This window comes from Lactuca sativa, chromosome 8 (assembly GCF_002870075.4).
Source record: "Lactuca sativa cultivar Salinas chromosome 8, Lsat_Salinas_v11, whole genome shotgun sequence".
Taxonomy (NCBI): Eukaryota; Viridiplantae; Streptophyta; class Magnoliopsida; order Asterales; family Asteraceae; genus Lactuca; species Lactuca sativa.
In genome coordinates, this window is record NC_056630.2 from 301,610,171 (window position 1) to 301,624,076 (window position 13,906).

Here is a 13,906-nt window from a genome sequence, read left to right on the forward strand (position 1 = left end):
GCCGTTGCTACAGCCGCTATAACCGCCGCGGCAGCCGTCTCTGCGAAAGCCGCATATCGCTCGTCAAACTACTTCAATCATAGTGGTCCTGATCGACCCAAACAATTCTGGCGACTCAGCCCGCAACAATGCAGCAACCTCATCACGCCGGATCTCGCGAATCCTCGCATCCCGCTCGCTCGTGCTCGTCCGATCGATAACTGGATAACAAGATAGCCACAAGCATCATCCACTACGAACCATGGTACTCATCCCATGACATCCCTCCTCAACATGCTTCGGTGTATGGTACCTGAACCATAGTACCACTCCTCAATCTGCCCCAATGTATAGCACTCGAATCACAACATCTATCTCAACTGTTCCGATGTATGGTGCCCTGACCATAACATCACTCTGTATCCGCTCCGATGTATGGTATTCGAACCATAACATCACTCCTCAATCTGTTCCTTAGGACCTTCAGAATGCCCCCTGTGTCAAGTATGGGTCCTCTGCTTTCAGTAGTACGGGCCCATACTACCTGCCACATCTACCCATACTTTCCACACGGACCATCCCAGGGTTCCTAAGTAGCTGATAAACCTGCTCTTTCACCCATCTCATCGCGCGTGCTCGCTTTCCAGCAAAATCCCCTACTCTACCAGCGCACTCATTTGGCTAGGTTTACTCCCTAGTCCCTTCCGCTGTCCTCCCACTTCTTTGCTATCAGCTGCTGAAGAGCTCCTAATGATGCCAGCCCTCTACCTCCTGAGTATCATCATACTCACTTAGTAGCTGACTCCCATCATCGACAACTCCACAAAGCACAAAGCAAGCAGCATTCGAGCATTGAAGCATACATAGGACTTCCCATCTGTGGTAGCTCCACCTTCTCGGCTCATCCTCGGAAGTACCTCTGTACTCCGTAGCTTTACCCCTTGTGCGTCCTAACTAGATGCTCTCACTCATCACATACACACAAAAGCATAACGCACATATAACAGCAAACCCTAGACTAAGGCATCACAAATCAGGCCACTCTAGTCCTAAGATATGAAATACCTAGTCTGTCTCTAGCATGCAATAATGTCTCATAAAGTGCATAATAGATATGTCATAACACAAAAGTAAGGGTATTTTGGGAAATCACCGTTTGGCTCTGGCTGATTGTACACACTGCTCTTTCTTGCTTTCTCTTTGAACTCTTATTCACTTTAGAAAACCATTTATTTGGAAAACCTTTTCTTACTTCCTCAGTTTGAGTCCAGATTTACCCGTAGGCGCGTCCGAATCCCTCAAACCAAGGCTCTGATACCAATTTGTAACACCAAGATTTCCAATAATAAAATTTTTATTTAATTAATAAATTTAATATTAAAAACACTTGTTTAAAATCTTATCCACATTCGAATTACAGACGTAGTTTCATTTTTATTATAATAGAAGACCAGGATCCTCCAAAACACAACTCTTTCTTCGGTGTGTACAATCGAACCGTTGCCATCCCGCGTTACTGTAAGAACCTGAAACAACATAACATGAACAACGTAAGCACGAAGCTTAGTGAGTTCCCCAAAATACCTTACGCACATACGCCTTCCGGACCGGGCCTTTCGGTCCACATAACATTGCCTTCCGGCCCGACCTTCCGGTCCATGTGTCTCAGGGGACTTCCGTCCCTGCTGGGTAAACCTTCCGGCCTTACCCACGCCGACCTTCCGGTCCATCACACATCATATCGCCTTCCGGCCCATAACATATTCGCCTTCCGGCCCATAACATACATAGCACATATAACATATAACATACCACATATAGCATACATATCACATATCATATCCGACCTTCCGGTCACACAGTCAAACCCTTCCGGGTACAGTATAGTGAGAAGACTCACCTCGCGGACACTGGAAGATAGCAACTCCTGAAATTTCTTGCACTTGATCCTCCGAGCTACAAGCTCCCTGTCTCATCATATATCTCTTTTTAATACTTCTATCTTCCACGTTAACTGACCCTAAGAAATCACACCAGTCAACTCTGGTCAACAGTCCATTGTCAGCTCGACTGGACTCGGCGAGTTCCCTGGCGACTCGGCGAGTCTGGTCGTCCTTCAGTCCTCTAAGATTCCCCTTCTACTCGTCGAGTATCCTCTTTGACTCGACGAGTCACTCCTGGAAGAATCGCGGGGCCACCCCGACTCCACTCGCCGAGTCTGAAGAACAACTCGGCGAGTCCCAGTGAATCTTCAAGCTACTCGCCGAGTCTGATCATCCGACTCGGCGAGTCCACGCCATGCAGTCGATCAAACTGCTTCCTGAGATACATATTTTCCGAATATACAACCATAGGACCTTCTGAACCTCTAAGGGGTACTAATACAGGGGTATAAACATTGGGTAACGACACAACAATCCATCTAATCTCCAAATGGGTTTCATAAACCCTAAATTCGTGCACACTTCAATATAGCAGAAATGATCCGAAATATTACCTGAATAACACCCTCTCTGTGTCTCCAAACCTCAGAACTCGATCCCCTTGATATTCCTTTGGCCAAAACTCTTCTTCTTCTTGCCTAACAAATTCTTCAAGGTTCCAAAAGCTTCCTCTCCTGCTCTAGACGTCCACAACGATTAGGGTTCTTCTCAATCGGCCAAAAGACGGACAATGACGGCCTAAGAGGCATTATATACGATCCAAAACCAAACGGCTAGGGTTTCCGCTGAACAGCGTCGACTCGCCGAGTCCATATCTGGACTCGTCGAGTCCAGTCGTGAACCCGCGACCAAATCTGCGACCCTACTCGGCGAGTCTGGCTCCAACTCGCCGAGTCTCCCCTTTAGAACACCCCCAAAATGCAACTTAACAATACTTGAGATTTTGGGCTGTTACATCGTTATTCTTGAACTCCAACCCATTGTCGCTCCTGACATTTCTCATAGTCTTTTTCAGTTGCACTTCCACCTGCTTAATAAATGTCTTCAACTTGGGAGTTGCTTCAGATTTCTGTTTAAGAAAGAAAACCGAGGTGAAACATGAAAAATCATCTACGATGACAAGTATGTACTTACTACCACCGATGCTTTCGATAGACGAAGGTCCACACAAGTCAATGTGCAATACTTCAAGAGCTTCAATAATCTTTGTATTGATCCTTTTCGGATGGCTCTTTCTGCTTTGTTTACCCATCTCACTGGCTGCACATAGATGTTCCTTGTCGAACATGAGAAGAGGGAGTCCTCAAACATGATCACCGAGCACCAATTTATTCATGTCATTGAAATTCAGGTGTGACAATCTTCGATGCCATAACCAGCTTTCATCTGTATTTGCCTTTGATAGCAAACTTATTGCCGGTTTGCCACGTATCGGTTTGAGATTTAATGGATACGTCTCTCTCTTTCGCTCTGATTTCAAGAGTACCTTCTTGGATGGTTTTTAAATTATTTCAGATCCTTCATCATCAAAGGACACCTTCAGACCTGTTCCTACGACTAGTTGAGACACACTTATGAGGTTATGTTGTAATCCTTCTACATAAACCACTTTTTGAATCGAGAATTCTCCATTTGTTATCATGTCATGTCTCTTGATTGTTCCATAGGAATTATTTCCATACTTGACAGACCCACCATCTTTCAGGGACCGAAACTCCCTCAGCTCTTCCTTCCTCGCTATCATGTGACGTGAGCAGCCACTGTTTATATACCATTCATCATCGAACTGCTCGTCACTAATTACCTGCAAATTTAAGCAGATTTAGGAACCCAAAGTCTCTTGGGTCCTGGTGAGTTTTTCAAAGAATAAGGAATTGCAGTATAAATATCAACCAAATATGTTCTTTTTATTAAAGTGGTTTGATATTTTCTTTTAATTTTATACACTTTAATTTTGGTTTTATCTTGTTTAAACTTAAGTGCATTAGTTGGTTTGTTAGATGGTAGTGGCATTTGATTTCTCTTTTGAGATCTTGGGTTAGCTGATGGTTTCTTAGTGTGGAACTTAGAATCTGAAGTTAGTTTGCCCTTTCCTTTGATGTCCTTAAAAGAATTTGCCTTGCATTGGGACTTGGATGTATCGAAACTCGCTTTAGGACCGAAATTGGATTTGGGATCGAAACTGGGTTTAGGGCCGAAACTGGGTTTAAGACCGAAATTAGGTTTAAGACCGAAACTGGGTTTGAGACGGAATGTTGACTTTCGGTTTTGAGACTTGGAGTAGTAGGAACTGATGGGTTTTGAGCATTCTAACACTTCCTAAGTGTACATGCAACCCTAAAAAACCTTGGATCTATGTTTGTCTAAGATACATGCAAATAATTAATTTTCCAAGGTTTATATCCTAGCTAGCATGGCATTGGGAACATGAATCAAATAAAGCTAGTAGAAATACTTACCTTGTAGTTGTAGTTGATTGCTTGGAGTTGTAGAGCCTAGCACCAATAGTGTGGATGCCTCAAGTGGAAATCACAAATCACCACAAACTTGGAACTTTGAGAGAATAGTCACTACTATCTTGAAACACCTCAACAAGTGTCAACTAGTGTGATTTCAAGAACCAAAACCTCCTTTATATAGTGTGGTGGATTAGGGTTACATCCATGTAGACCCTAATACCCATGTCTCTTCATTTCCATGAGATCCATGGGTTAAAGCTCCATGGAGTATCCATGGACTTTTCCATGCAAGCCTAGCCCATTCCAAATAAGCATTAGCGCACACTATATAAATATAGAAGCCCATATTTAATTAGAAATATCTTTGATCTCTAAATTAATCCTAGATTAATTATAGATCACTACTAATTAAATAATATGATCTTATATTAATATATTAGAACTTATAATATATTAATAAATCATAACTTGTACTATTCTCAAATATTATCCACAAATTGTTCGGGTGAAATGCAACCCAAATGGACCATGCCGGGTCGGGTCAAGTACATAGCAAATATAGTTATGGACTTAGACACTATATCCAACAGGAACTAGGGCTGAAATTTGCCTTTACCTTTTCCTTTCCTTTGTCCGTTGAGACCTTCTTAGGAGGCACATAGTTGGGATTTTGGGAATTCCAGTAACTTTTTCGCTCATTCAGATTCTTTGCATATCTTTGATTTCTTAAGCGTTTCTGTTCAGCTAGTTCCTTTTGTGATTTATGTATATTAAAGCTGGACTTTGGTTTCTCTCTTTGAGTCTCGGTTGTTTTGTTTATAACTTTCGGTTCTTTATTTGGTTCTTCAGGAATCTCTTTAGTTCCACTTGTACTTGCTTTGTCAAAGCTTGAGGGTTTGTTGATGGGTTCAACAATGTATCTTCCTTTAACCTTCCATGAAGTTTGCTCAAAAAAGCCTTCGGTTTCATCTGCGTTGTCAATGGGGGAAGACCAGAAGAAATCTTCGCACCCTTCTGCATTGTCTTTTTCCATAGACTCTTAGTTCTATTATAAGTCTAGAAGTGACTCATTTTGCTGCATACACCTGATTTGGCATAGTTTGAACTTTTTGATAAACCACCGCCTTTTCTTGAGATTTTGTGGCTTGTCTTTTGTCATGTGAACAAATTCAACCGAATTTTCTGAAATGAGGGGTTTCTCATTCTCAGTATCGATTTTTACAAACTCGGAGCAACCAATGACATCTTCTACCGAGATTTCACTCATCTCGCTTTCTTAATCAAATTCAGATGTAGTATCAAGGTTCATTCTATTTTCGGAGGTCAATTTGGCATTGGACATGTCAAATGATTTTAAAGTATCTGACTTTATTTTTAATTTATCATTTTCATCTAATATATCTTTTAGCATACACTTATGTTCCTTAGAATCAATGAAGGTTTCTATTTTGTCCAGACCGATTTTGTAAGACACGGATGTTTCATCCGATGACACTTTTGATTCACATTTTGCTATGATCTCGTCTTCCTTAAATTCAAGAAAGGGAAAAATCGTTTTTTGAATATTCTTTCCTATCTCACAACTTAAATGTAACTGAGAAATATTTGTATACAAACGCTTACCAATTAAACAAAAACATTTCTTTGTTTTAAAAACTTCAAATTGTCTTTTTGCAAATAAAAACTTTCATCCCAAGCTCTAATTAACTCCGCCTCCTTCAGATCAATCCACATCCTTCTCTCCTCATTCTTCGACGACACCCTGCTGAGTGGGTTGGTTAGGTTAGAATTGGCTAAGTGAGTTTGCATGAGACTACCACTTAAGTTAGAAAATTTTTATTTTAATTCATTTAATTCTTCTTCATAATTTGTTAATGGAACTTTAAGTGATTCAAGGATGGATTGTACCTTTTTGATCAACCTATCACAGTCGTTGATCTGCTCACTTACTGGCTTTATGTGCAAAACATTTGTTTCCTGTCATATTCGGTTCCTCACTTGCACTTTCGGTTGATGGACTGGCCGAGACGGTCAACCATTTGCCAGCTAAACCTTCTTCCTTTGCAACATAAGCCTTTCCATGAGTGGGCTTTCTTACCTCTTCATCTTCAGAGTCGGTTGACCAAACTTCTACGCCACCGAACTCGTCATCCTCTTCATTCTCCTGCACAATCAAAGAATTCATAGTAACTTTTGTACTGTTAGTTGTCTTCTTTTTCTTTATTTCTTCCAGCTTGCTCATGTAGTACGCCTCGTCATCTTCACCATCTCTTTTCAACCATTTTTCTCAGCATGCAATCCTTGGCAAAGTGATTCTTGTCGTGACAGTAATTGCAGTCGTATCCAGAGTCTCCTGCAAGTTTGCTCTCCATCTTGTCTTCATACTTTTGAGAAGAGATCTTCGCTTCATCCTTCACCTTTTCATAGCTGCAACTTCCCTGCCAGTTTCGGTTCTTGCTGATCGAGAATTTTCTTCTTGCAAACTTCTTTGGGTTGGTGACCATCATAGCATACTCGTCACTTGTAAGGTCACATTCAGACAAATCGGATGCATCTTCTTCTTCTACAATGCCTTTTACTTTTGAGACAAGGGCCAATGATCCTACACCAGAAACCACTTTTGCTTCTTTGGTTACGACACATTCATGGGACTTAAGTATTCCCACAAGTTTCGCTAGCGAATAAGACTTAAACTGTTCATGCGCTTTTACGTTAGAAACCACAACCATCCATTCTGGTTTGAGTCCGTTCATGAAAGTTACTTTCTGCTCAATCAACTTCCTCTCTATTCCATGTTTTATCATCTTACTTAAGAGATGATTGAACCGATCAAAAGTTTGGATTAGCTTCTCTTCAGGTTTCTGTTCGAAAACTCCAAATTCTGACAGTAGCAATGTTTGAATGGAGTGTTCAAGATCTTCATCGGTCGAATAGAGCTCTTTCAACCTATCCCATATTTCTTTGGCCGTCTTGCACGAACTTACTAACTGAAACATGTCAGAGAGTAACGTGAATCTTATCATTCTCATGGCCTTCACGTTACACAACAACTTGTCTTTTTCATCCTGTGGCATCTTCTGTTCATCAGCAACCAACTTGTTATATTCTGTTTGAGTCTTAACTGTTGTGTTCGTTCTAGAATGAAAAAACGGTCCGAGTGTGATGGCTTCCCATATGAGATAGCCATTATCCTCAGATCTGACCACATAGTCTTCAAAGTGATGTGCCCACACTTCATAGTCCTGAGTGTAGAGTATGGGTATTCTGGTAGTGGATCCAATGTTGTTTGAGATGTTTATTGGGTTTGTTTGCGAATCATCGTGAGACATGTTGAGCTGCTAGAATCAAACCTGTAAACTTGAGATTAGGAGTTTATCTAAAACTTAGTTGCTGTCGAAACTAAGAAGACGACTTCTTATTTATACGATAAAAGCGGAAACCCTAACAAATTCTGAATACAGAAGGAATGTGTATTGATCAAACAGTCTCCTGCTCTGATACCAATTGTTAGAACGTAGTTCTTTCAGGATTGATTGATTCTATGCATGCAAACAAATAAGTATGTAAATATAGACACGAATATGGTTTGAATATGTTGAATGATTAATGCTTCAACACCTCAGAAGAGCTCGACTAAGAACTTCGATTGTAGAGGTGTTTTAGGGTTACAATACTCAAACGTAATAAAATTTTTCTATAATGCACACATGCATGCATATATATAGTCTAACCCTACAAGAGAATCACGAATGGACAGGCCCAATCCGGATATAAAATAAAAAGCCCAAGACGCAACACAATAAGCCCTAACAACCTTACCTACCTAAAATGAATTTGCAGTTAGATTATGGCATCACACTTCTTAATTTCGAGTTACCTTTTTGGATCCTAGCCTTAATTTAACTTTTGGGTTATTAACTAAGGATTCAAATTATGAAGGATCTTGAAAGGACATTGGAAGTGAATCTACCCAAATACCTAAAGGACCTTGAAGATGGTAAATTCAAGTCGTGTGACTCTACTTCAAGTACATACATTATCTAACTCCATTATTTTAACTAGTTCCTATTAATAGACACTTAACACATAATGTGATGATCACATTTTGATGGTATTGCAGGATCTAAAATAAAGAAGGAAACTTAAGAAAAGTGAGTTGAATCATATCTCGACAAATGAACTTTAGTCACATGGTTCGATGGTCAAAATTTGGAGCAACTACTAAGGAGTTAGGATAACTTTAATAGACTGTTCTTGCTTTTCAAAGATGTCTAGAAACATTGTTTTTTCATTGTATGCATTTTAAGGACAAGTTCCAATTTTATTGTTAAGCAATAAAAAAAAGTTTGGTTTATGTGGTTGCCTCATTTTATATTTCCTTGCAATAGCATAATTGAACAAAAGTGAAAAGAAATTTGTTCTTGAGGTATTGTAATAATTGACCAAGTTAAAAGAAATCACATTACCAATTGAACAGATACTTGGAGTCATACAATTTATGATCATCTTAATAATTGTGGAATTGTGTCACAATTAATCCTCAAAGAACATCTTATTGCAATTGTATAACTAAGAAGAGGACTTGAACACTGTTGCATAAGGTTCAATAATAGACGAGTCATGTTTCGTTCCAATGAAGTTTTAGAGTTGTGCTCTAGTGACTATAAATCGTATCTTGAAGCTCATTTCAAACTAAGAGTGTTGATAATACCCCATAATATGTTGAGTAATAATGATTTCCTTACACTAGGATATTTAGAGTTGAAGTTATGATGTTTTCGTTGATCAAGAAACAAAATATAAACTGAGTCCAATTCTATGAGGTGTGTTTTTGTCAAAAATCCACATAAACTTTTAAATATTTGTTTTAGCTCGTGAAGTAATGGTCCTTCAGAGAAAACTCATACGTGAAGTAGCTAGTGGTAATCGTAATGATCTTGTGAATTGTAAGAATCAACCTACTAAAAAGTCTTATTTTTGTGGTTTGGGCTAGGCAATCATATATATAGGTCTTAATGGGTTTATGGTAATGTTTTTGTGATGTTTTAAGTGTTTACGGTTTGGTTGGTGTGTACGGTCGTAAACGGGTTTACGGTCGTAAACCCGTTTATGTTCATCTATCCCATATATATAGGGCTTGTCATAGTTTGTCAGGGTTATTGACGAACCGAAGCGACATGTCATATATTGTTTACGGTCAGACTGTGTGTAACCGAGGTGTATTTGATGTTTTTATGATATAGTCGTGTGCATGCTTGGCTTATTTCTTCTTATACTCCATTCTTATTGTGTTTTATTGCTATTTATTTGATCATTGGTTTGGATCCTCAGTTTTAGGGACCTTACATGTGACAATCCAAAATTTTCCATCCTGTTCAGTCTAACACTTCATTGGAAGTCAAACTCATTCCTGCTTTCATTTAGCACAATTTGGAACCTGTTTGAATGTTCTGAACCTTGTACACTTAAGGGATAAGTGTCGGGGTTTATCTGCTGAAGCTATAGCACAAAGAACAAGCCTATAACACATTAACCATGAGTTCATGGCCACCACAATGGAGTTTATGGCCGTAATCTCCATGTGGGCCGTAAACTCACCTTATATGGTGAAATGTTGGCCATTTGTTCATTCCTTCCTTTCCCTTGGCTGAAATTCTCTCAAATATCATCCCGATCTTCGTCCCCGATCTTCAAAACTCGTAAGTTTCTTGTCCTAACTAGTTTATATCTTACTTGATCTAGTGATCTTACATGATTTCATTCGTGAAATCATTCCATTTGTGTAGATCTTCAAGTTTAACTAAGAACACCAAGAACACACACTAGTGTTCTTGGCTAAAACCGACCATTCAAGCTCCTAGATCATAAGTACTCTTGTTCTAACTCATTGTACACTAGGTTTAACATGTTTAGAGCTTCGAATCATCAATAATAGAGGGTTGAATGAGAGTTTACGTCCAAGGATCTCCCAATGTCGTGAACTCTCTAAAAGGGTGCAATGATGCCCTTTTCTCTTCCTTATGCCCAGAACTTAGTCTAGAACTATACACCATTGAACTAGGGAATTCAAACATCGAAATGGTACTTCCTACCATGAGTCTATGGCCATAAACTCATGGGGAAGTGGTCCCCAGGCCGTAAACTCATCATAAGGCTAATTATTGGACCTTAAACTCCCTAGCCTCTTGTTTAAGCCTTGGAACACTAAACCACGTAAAACACCTTGCCTTTAAGCCACAAATGGTGACCCATTAGAGATTTTACGGCCAGGAATAAACTCCCCTGGGTCGTAATCTCCATTAAGTGTGGTCCTTGGGCCATAAACTCAACACCAATGCTTTACACCCCTTAGATGAAACCCTATGACCTTCTAACACATTAACCAAAGTGTTTTCCACGATTTAGGGTGTTCATACTTGTCTAATTAGTGTTATAATCACTAATTATATATACATATATATATATATATATATATATATATATATATATATATATATATATATATATAATTATATGTTCTTAGGTTCATTGTGTGTGTTCAAGTCTTCACTTGACACCTATCCCTTGTCCGACACTTCCATACGATCCACTCACTACAGGTGAGTTCATACCCCTTAATTAACCTTTTAAATGTTCTTAAATGTTTATAAATGCTTTTATAGGGGTGGGATGCAAGTTGAATCATGCTAGTTAGTACATCAATCACAAGTGATTTATAACTAGCATACAAATGGATTTACTACACGTTTAGCTATTTTACTAAAAATATTACTTCAAATGACTTTCTCAAAAAATTTTACATGTTAAAACCCTTTATCAAACTGTCTTTCATACTTTATGTTTCCTTTCAAACTCTGTTACAATTGTGTTTCAAACAAAGGTTTTCTTATACTTAAAAACCGTTCTTATCAAACAAACTGCTTTCAAATCGTTTTACAAACTGACATCAAGTAATCATTTCTTAGTTATTAAACTTTTCAAAGGTTTTACAAAACTTCTTTTATACTTTTATATTGTCAAATGCATGCCTATATATGTATAGTTATATAAGTAATGTTTAAAGGACATAGGACGGCTAGCTCGCTTTATTTCCTTTTCCTCATTGGAATGTGGCCTTAGGGCATTGATTATTCGTCCGAATGTCGTCTAAATATTAGTTATATATCATGTATACATATATAGACATAAAATTTCCATCAGTTAGTTCAGTACCTTTGGGTAACAAAGGCATACTTTCGGTTATACACGTACATTACTAGTAACTATAATAGGTATAGTTAGGAGATACTACTTACTATTCCAAGTACAAGGAATCACACAAGAGTAAGTTCATTCATGAGTCTATACTAATACATTACATACTATCATATACAAATACTATAACAGAGAAATCTATAACAGAGAATACTATAACATATTACACTAGACATAGCATACTATAACAGAGAATACTAGGCAGAGCATAGTATAACAGAGAATACTAGATAGAGAATACTATACATATAATACTATTACTATAACAAGATTCAGAGATAACATAGTGTGAGATAATACTTCATGACCCATCGACCATTTCGTTATGTCACGTTTGGTAACCAAAATCTCCTGGAGGGAGAGCATGAGTTTGCATATAGATCTATACTGGATTGACTATCCTACACCTTTGATGTTCGCTACAGTGGGACTTGCAAGTCCACGGGTGCCAAATGTCATTTCTTCCGACGTCTTTCATCGTCGTGTTATAGTCAGATTAGCATGGTAACAATCATATCACATTTTTCCTTAATTAAACCATTGGTTTTAAGGTAGTTATGACTTGAGTAATTAATACAAATAATACTGTAGTACACATGTACATTTTCCTATTATATTCAAATTGTGATCTTCTCACATAAAGAGTAATATAAAACTATATTTTTGTAATGATAGTCATACTTGGGAAAAGCTTTCATTTTTACAAAGAGACAAACACACAAAACAGTCGAGTCTTGGTAGAAGACTACTTTTTATACTAGTAGAAAATATTGGTTTTCTTCTAGGAGTTTTCACACATATACAAAACTTTACATTGTTCAAATACAAACTTATCCTTCAAACATTTACAAGTCTTTTCTTCACAAGTTTTACTAATCAATGACACTAAAATACTTATGAATTCACCAGCTTAAAAGCTGATGTACGCTTTCAAAATAACTTGTATTCTCAGGTCACAAATAGACAGGTACGACGACCAGGTTTTGTGAAGTCGGAGCAGACAAGACTCGTCTTTTATTTTGATTATTCATTATGTTGTTTTATACTATGAAAGAACACGCTTGTATGTAAAATTATACTATTAATGTAATGGATGATGTTGTTGCTTGTTTACTACTTTGCATTGTTGTGATACTTTACATGACGTCCTCCACCCTAGAACGTTTCCACCGTTCTTGGTTTTGGGGTGTGACAGATTGGTATCAGAGCATTGTTTATAGTGAATTGAGTATATCAACCCATAAAAGATATACTAACTATAAATACAATGGGATTAAAATACTCTGACCAAGAGTTTATACTTTTAAATAATAAATTATTTAACTAAGTATACATACCTACAGTCATACTAAAATCAGTGTCAAAATGACAAGAACAAAAGTATTACGATCGTTAAATATGACAACTAAGCTCAGGGATGTATGGTCAGTCCTAGGAGTGTCGTAGCCTGATCAAATATTCTGATCCGAGGAGTGATTAGCACATGCCCAAGAATGGTTGTGATGTGGCAACAAGTCTAAAAACTCACCAACACTACCACAATGAGAACTCTAGAATATAACATAAGTCTAAGATATTATAGGAGTATTTTGTGTTACTATAATTACTTACTTGAGAACTAAAAAGATCTTCATTACTAGGTCAATAGTTGCTAAGTGGATAAACTAAGGTTAGATGTAACTAGGATGGCATAGACTTAGAATCTGTGAGTTTTTGCTTTACCCTAGTTCCTTGGGAATTTGGAGTTAAGGTCACTTATTCGAAGGCCTATCCTGTTTTGATTACATATAACTAGTATGCACTTTAGAAGTAGTGAGGTAACTAAAGAAGATTATCTAATAATTATCTAGTTAGTTCGACTAATAATTATTTCCTTACCCCAATTCTCGCATAGATAACATGGCTTGACTCCATTCCCATGGCAACCTGTACCTTCCGAATGAAGGCAATGCTGGATGGTTTGGAGAAGAACCAGAGGATGATCATCCAATCCCTTTGAATGATCACCATGTTGAAGGCCTTTCGGACGGTGCTAATTTCAAGCCCGAAGTTGAGAACCTACCCCCGGTAGCTCCCATTCCAAATCCTAACCCTCTTCTGGCTTTTCATGGCCAGACACCCCCTTGGGTAGAATGTTTGGAGACATGGAGCGTAGAGCAAGATCAACCTATGTTGTTTAATGGAGACGAAAGCTTCTACATCCTCACTGAGGGAGGTTCAGCTGACAGGGTCCTACCCATCATGGTTCGTAGGATTTCCTGGAACACAGAA